Source organism: Adiantum capillus-veneris, chromosome 8 (assembly GCF_014529385.1).
Source record: "Adiantum capillus-veneris isolate H3 chromosome 8, ASM1452938v2, whole genome shotgun sequence".
Lineage (NCBI taxonomy): Eukaryota > Viridiplantae > Streptophyta > Polypodiopsida > Polypodiales > Pteridaceae > Adiantum > Adiantum capillus-veneris.
Genome location: NC_140938.1, coordinates 150,973,640 through 150,981,873, shown reverse-complemented (window position 1 = coordinate 150,981,873; position 8,234 = coordinate 150,973,640).

The window sequence follows — 8,234 nt, the reverse complement described above, 5'->3', positions numbered from 1 at the left end:
CCTTACACAACTGCCATGTCATCTCGTGAACAACAACCGCCACCACCGGCAACCGGCTCCCTACACAAGCGCGTGCCATCTCTGCTGGCCCTCCTGGCCAAAATGCCGACGGGGACTCCTCCCTTGCCACTCGCGCACAACGCTGGAAGCGCCGCCAACATCCACGCCATAGCTCACGGAGCTCCAAGTTCTTGCTCCCCCTTTGATGTTAATGAAGGGTGTGCGCTCATGTCCTTAAACCCCGTGCGCTCATCACCTTGTTCCAAACATTTCTATCTAACATTGTATCCAAACAAGCCAAGCAAAGCAATCGTTTCCAAATAAGCATAGAAAATCAACCATTTCCAAATGAACGAGCTATGTTATGGATTCTCTTTTTTTTTTTTTGTGGTAGAAAACAAAAGGGAAAGAGGGGGGAGGTGCTTTGTTTTGTGTTTACCTCTTTCCTTGTAGTGCCATTGAGGTTCAGCTAGGTTGAGCTTCCAAAGACGATGGCGGAAAACCCCTTCGACGAAACCCCCTTCCATGTTGTGCTTCCAAAGATGATGGCGACCCCTTCGATGAAACTTGGAAAGCTTGGAGAAGGAGAGAGAGGGAAGGCAGAGTGGGAAGGGAGAAAGGGGGGGGGGGGAGCTTGGAGAAGAAGAGAGAGGGAAGGGAGAGGGGGGGGGGGGGAGAAGTTTGGGAGTGATAGCGGAGAGCAAGAACGCAAAGTATGCAGCAAAAAACACAGCATACTTTGCCTTCTTTCTTATTTTAGGCGCCAGGCATTACCGTGGATATTATTGTGCCCATTATCGTGCCTATTACCGCGGTCGGTTATTTCAAACGGATACATGCGAATCCGAGGTTGCAAGGGGGGGGGAGGTGTTTACAAACCACCCCCTCTATCCTTAGCTATCCATTCTTTCATTTTTTAGCCATTTGAGTTTTTTAATGAAGATTTTTAATTTTTTATGGATACTTTATTTTGTAGTACTTTTAAATGTTTATTAATTGCACTTTCTAAGTTCTCTTTTAGTTAAAAATGAATTTAGCACTCATTGTCATTTATTCCCTTTGACCTTAACTTTAGGTAATTTTTTTAATGGAATTTAGGGCTTTTCTAACTATTTATTTTTTAGAGCACGTGACAAAATAAACAACATTTTGCGTGTGCAGGACATCGTCTGGGATGATCGTGGTGCCCCTAGAGGTCTTGAGCATAATTGTTGGCTCAAGGAAAAACTCCCTTGTCCTTGTGCCAAGTGCAAAAGGGCAATCCTCGCTTGAGGCGCATTGCTTTGGAGCAAGTGGAGCACGAAGGGCTTTGGCATCCTCAAAAAAGCGCTCGGTGAGATGAGAGTGCGACTCACCTATCGCTTGAGGAAGTGCCCCATTGGTCTGTGTCCGGTGGTGGTGCACGGGCACACAAGGCCAAACGGTAGAGGCAAGAGCGACTGGGCAATTTGGGTGCACCGCATGGTGATCCTCCCGTTGGCTCTACTTCGGCAGCTCGTATGGCGTCTCCATCGCACTTTGAGGTAGAGGATGAGGACATGTTCAAAATGTGTGATCAGTTACTAGCTCATGAGCGTGACATGTACGAAGAGGATTGTCAGCCCTGCACTAAACGGGCTACCAAAAGGGAGGATAGATTGATGATGAGTGTCCGAACACCTCTTTACGATGCTGCACAGTACTCAAAGCTCCGAGCATCGTTGGATGTCCTCAACTTGCAAGAAAAATTCGATTGGAGTAATGCAAGTGTTGATGTACTAATTCTGTAAGTATGGAATGTGGCTTTTATATAATCTCCACTCGCTTTATGGTGTCGTCTTTTAGCAATTATACTAATACGCATGTTTGTTGTGGTTTGATGGGCAAAATATTGTCATAAGATCACCACATACCTCCAGATCATCGATGAGCTAGATCATATGTCATTGCCCTTGGAATGGAGTATGAACGCATCCATACGTATGTCAACGATTGCATGCTATACCACAATGAGCATGCACATGCTACCTCATGTCCCGTGTGCGGGGAGGTACGATACAAGATAGGAGTGAGGGGGGCGCACCTACCCCGCAAGGTATTGAGACATTTTCGATTAATTCCTTGCATCCAACACATGTTTAAAAGTAGGTCTATCATGGAGCTTCTCGCATGGCACACAAACCATCACTCAAATGATGAAACGATGCGTGTCCTTGCCGATTCACCTGCATGGAGGCACATCGAAATTCAATGGCCAGAGTTGGGGTTGGAGCTTCGACACTTGAGGCTTGGGTTAGCAAGTGATGGTGTCAACCCCTTCAGCACTAAGTCTACTTCATGGAGCACTTGGCCTGTGGTGATTGTCAACTACAATATTCCACCATGGGAGACAACCAAGAAGGGCAATATACTTCTTTCCTTGCTTGTGCTTCCAGGGAAGTATAACAAAGTGTCAAATATTGACATTTAGCTCGAGCCCATCATCGAGGAGTTGGAGGAGTTATAGAGAGGCATTCCTGTTGTCGATGTCTCACTTGCAAAGGGGGGAGAGAGGCCATTGTGAGGGGAATCCTTATGTGGACTATGCATGAATATCCTGGGCTTTGAGAGATTTCTGGTAACCTCCTTTCCTTTATCTCTCTCTCTATCTCTCACTTTAGTTCACTTTAGTTCACTCATCTCTCTAACCATATGATATGTATGAAGGATTTTCCACATCGGGGCACAATGCATGTCCTACTTGCGGGCCATCGTTGGTGACGGAGAGGCCCAATTCCTTGCCCAAGGTAATCTATCCAAACAACCATCATTTCTTACCCCAAGGGTATAACAAGCACAAGGCTCCAACAAATGGAAAGACCCCTCTAAAGCTCACAATGGCAGATTGGGAAACCATTTGGGAAGAACACCACAACAACAATCCGGCTCCGTGTCCTCCACCAAAAGGTATGTCAAGGTATTCCATATTTTTAAAGCTTCCATATTGGAAGGACTTAAAAATACAACACCTCTTGGATCCCATGCACAAATTCAAGAATGTGACCCAAACACTATGGGACCACATTATTGGCAAGAAGAACTCTTTGGATGTGAGGGAGGATTTGAGGCTTTCAAAATGTCTCCCCGCCTCTGCTACTCCACGTCGTGCCCCAAATGGAAAGATTGTGCTTCCTAAAGCACCATGGGTGCTAGCCAAGAAGAATTAGACAAGGTAAAGGGTACCATTGCCTCTATTCGCACACCAACATGATACATGTGGTCGCTAAATGGAGCTTTCACAAAAGCAAAGAAAGGTGGAAGCGTTCAATTGTATGGGTTGAAGTCCCATGATTGGCATAGGATGCTTCAGGTAATCTTCATACTCCCTATTCTATCTATAGTTTGTGTGTATGACTATCACTCACTTTCCCTTCCCCTGATTTACATTGTAGTTCATTCTTCCGGTGAGTATGTGTATATGTCGGGACAAGAAAGTCAAGGATGCTATTTTCAAACTAGAAGAGCTAGTAAGGTACACCACAAGACTCCACTCAATTACACTTTTTTTATGTACACAATAATTTATGTACCCAATCCGCACTGGTCCAGTCCAGGCCCTTGGCCTAGGTCCCTGACCCCCTAGGTTGGGCCTTGCCCCATAGAACCCTTGTCCAGACATTACTCCCCCCTTAAGGAAGAGTTTTCATCCTCGAAAACACAAGTAGTAATATCTTCTTAAGAATATTGATGTTTTCTTTATTGACGTCCCATAAGTGATCCAGTTGTCTGTATGACCAATAATTGGTGCAGTGAGGAGGTTCAATGAAACCAAGAGCAACATCTTGATTTCAACATTGTTGTCCGTTTGCAAGCACTTGGATCTAAATGGTAACTCCATTATTAACTCACTGGAGTACTGTAAAGGAGTAACCACAACTAAGAGTCACTTGGGTCTAAATGGTAACTCCATTTATAACTCACTTAAACACTATAAAGGAGTAACCACAACTAAGATTTGTCCAAAGGCATAACCAGTTTTCAAATATTCTGAAGGTACTGGAATAATGCAAGGAAACCTTGGCGTAACTTTCCATGCAGTTGTGAGCCAGATTTCCTACTCGCCTAAGTATCTTGAAAAGTTCATATATAGGGAGTGTCCTCATGTTAGAATTCTGAATAGTTTGGAACACAAAGAACTACATGTTCATCCCTAATGAAGGTTACTTGCCAACATACTTTGTCAGCACACCTGGTAAGTCCTTGACGTATGAAAGTATTGGCACAATCTCCAACCCCACCACAACAGGTATTCAAAGTCGAAAATCGTACTTAAGCAAATTCTAGAATAGGGAGAAGATCATCTATTCAGAAATGCGTTGTGCTAATGTATGCTCTTAGAAGATCTTTTAGCACAAAATTACTCTATGTATCTTGTGATTCCCCTTGGATAACTAACAGTACTGAGGTGTGTTTTCCTCACGGTTTACAGACAGTCGTCCCAGATGACTGGTAAACGGGGAATCACGGTAGTGTATAACATTGGTGAGGAATCAACAATGTCTGAAATAACCATCGTGGTTAACTTGAAAAAATCCACAAACGCCTAAACCGAGCCATGACCTCTATTGGTGATTAGTAGACCCAAAAGTAATCTCATAGAGATAGTGCACATAGAGTGCAAAATTCTTCATAAGCAACAACCTGCGGCATATGCATGCCGTTCCACATCACCCTTTGCTAAACACTAGGGCCCATAATACCTAGTGTACATGCATTTAGCAAAAACTAACCCGAACTGTATATCCATAATGATCCTTGCCAATACTTGTGGCAAATGTGATGCGCCTAGCACGCATTAAAAGGAATGTAAATAGTTCTGAAAAGAAACTAAATACTTTTAGTTGCAAACTTTTGCAAGCCTTGCTGAAACGTCTGAATCACTGTAGAAGGTGAAACATTGATTACTTCTATGTATAGACAATGAAACTTTTTCATTAACAACTTATAGCCTTGCTATATGTATAAACAACCATCTGTAATGTTGTTTAGCAATACTTGTAGCTGAAAAAGTCATTCTAAGTATCCGACAATTTTTTGCGACTGAAATTGCTCCTGATAAATGGTCTAGAAAACAGATGTGACCAGCACCTAGGGACTTTGTCGTGACACATATTTGAAGTAGGGGGCGCCAGTGTCAGTCCCAGAGACTCATATTCGCCACATGTGGAATATGTCTCAACTAAGGATGTCTAAAAAAAGAACATCCTTCAAGTACAAGATATACTTGTGTGTGGAGGTATCTCTAAACACTCTGCGACAAGAGTGAGAGGGACCCTCATTCATTGCTCCACACTGGCTAATCCGAACTCCTTGAGTTCCTAGACCATGTTGTATCCCATGTGACAACATGTGTCAAATTGAACCCTACAATTAGGTTTGTAACAGCATAAGGCAGAAAGATAGATTGGACACTTGGCCCAAAATATTGTGTGCCGACATGCCCTTGGCATGGCTCTGTAACATTAAAGCGTACTTATACGTCTTGAAAAACCAAGCAAATCATACTGAAAATGGAATAACACCAAATCAATAGATGCGTACCTGGAGATTTGAACGTAATGTTCACTTACCTGTTTTCAAATGGAGAGGAGCACTTCTCCTACTTGAAAAAACAAATAGCATTGCACTGGGAACCCTGGGTGTTGCCTTTGCAATCCAAGCCCTTGGATTTAGAATCTACGTAGTCAAACCCTTGGTAAGACGCCTTGTAGAAACTGCTCAACTAGCAGATAACGGTAACCAACATAGTCAACCGTGTACAGAATGATTGGAATCAACTTGAAAAATGGGTTCAGTCGCTACCGCGTGGTAGATTGCGGAAGTCTTTCCTTCAAAGTATAACTGGGAGAGATCAATTGTGATCCTCAATGCAGATCAAACTGTGATCCTTAATGCCTATGGGGTGATGTAGCAATCATCCGCCAGGTCTTACCCCAAAACAGTATGTCCATAGACACTCTGTAGTGCTATAGAGAGAACAGGAGACCCACACAAGTGAACTGCCGAGCTCTTATGGACAGACATGTTGTCGCAACTGATTGCTGCATCTATACTTTCTTGTAGAGATCAGCTACTGTGAGTTGAAGATTATCAAAAACTCAATTTGAGTGTCGCACTGAAAACAAATAGTGCAAAAATGACACCCTAAACATCCGTAATGACAAGACTCTTGCTTGTCCATTAATGTTGATGTGTACTTCCTTGGGTGGATCTTGAAAACAATCACCCAAAGAATGCCAATAGTTGGGTCTTACCCTTGGCCTGACAACGGCTCTTAGCCTGTTTGGCTCATAGCCCTTATGCAAAATAGTGTTCAATCGACGAATCGATGAAGATTAAGTTAACTAGCATCTTAGCCACTTGCTAGCTGTGAGTTAGAGCACCTTGGCTCAAGATGACTCACGAGCAAAACATGTATCAAAAGCTTCTTAGAAGAGTTTCATTTTTTTCTTAGAGAGAGAGATAGAGAACGAAAAGAGGAGCATGATGGGATGAGGAACTTTCCTTAAATTTCTAGTGTGTGTGTGCCCAGAATGTGTGCTCTTAGACATCTTATGCCTGACTGGCAGCTTATCCTATAAGCATACAACGATCGGCTTGTATAATGTTGTCATTGAGAGAGAGAGAGAGAGAGAGAAAACAAGCCACAGCTTTAGCATGTATGGGGGGACTTTACAAAAATGACTTAATATGGCACTTCGCCTGTGAATAAGTCGAAAGTTTAGGTTCTGTTTAGTGTTGTTGCAAACAATCCCTTTTTTAGTATGTCCGTGACAGAGTTGCAAGTGTGATAGCGGAAGCGTAATTCATGAGGCGGTAGAATCGAATCCACCTAAGTAGCATGCCTTACATCCCGTCTGGTAAGCCCTTGCGGAGAGTGATGTCCTCAACCGTGAGGACCAAAACCATAAGTGCCTTGCACAGTTTAGACTGGTAGGGATTCGGTGAGTTGATATTCCCTATTTTGCTAGTTCCCCGAAGCCTTGCTGGTCATTGTTGTTGCAACCAGTTTTCATGAAAGTTGGGAGAAAAACTCATTCCAAAACGGCCCATAGCCATATCTGCATAGACGCCCTCGTATGTCTTATACACCCGTCTGGTACATAAGGCCATAACCTGCAAAATTGAATCCACCTACAAACACCTTGCCTATTCCTTCCCCATTGTGTATGCTCATAGCATATGCCAAACAGAGAAAATCTCAATGCAAGAGTCGTAAATTGAAGCCGTGCTTCACATAAATATGTTTGTGTTGAGAGCCAACGGATGTGGCTGCAGACATCATGACAAAAATAATCGACCGTGTCGAGAAATTTCAATTGAAATTAACCAATACTGTGTGGTACATCCTCCGTCAGCTCATTGGCTCACGGAGCGCTCACGTCCGTTAGATCACGAGATCAAGCCCTTGTGTGGATTTGTACTTCTATGCTCATAGCAAACAGATGCGGTTGTTAACATACAAATATAATGGCAAAAGCGAATCGATCGTGTCGAACACTTTCAGCTAAATGAGATGTCAAATATCGAAGCATCTTGAGAATTACAGAAAAGAATTTGTAATTGAGGTATTCTTCGGTAGCTCCTAGTCGATTAGCAATCCGTGTCGATCGCCTTGAGATTCCAAAACAATGACGACTTGCTATGCTTTTGCATCAAACCGACCCAACTGCTATGCTCAAAACCGTATAAGTTATTACATGCCATGCGTGATAAAGTTTCTAATCTTGCAGGCCATGCTTGATCGTGCCCATGGTTGACCTTGGCAAGCGGTATGCTTGCTTGCCATGCCAAGAGTGCGAAGAGATCTGCAAGATTTCATGAAGTCAGAGTTTAAAACATGAAAGGAAACTTGCTTACCAATTCTGACAGCCCGGTGGAACTTAGTCAACGTAATCCTGACTCCCATGCTGTCAACCTTTGGCAGGTTGCATGACTATGCAAGCCAAGCTTTTCGTAGCCGTGTCAATATGCCCTGCTGAATAGCAAGCGTTGCTCAAGTGCATAAGAGCTTGTTGTAGCCTTGCAAGCCGTTCTGTTCATGTCTCTGCCTTCAATTGACCTCGCTGGCAGGTCCTTCGTTCCAAGCCCTTGTTGCCTGCGAACTTCAAAGTGATGCACTGCTACTTGCATGCGTTGCATGCGATTGCAAATTCGGAAGCAATGAATTCCCTACGGTTAGTGCCCAATGGGATGGGTCCCCTGGGTAACTTTGA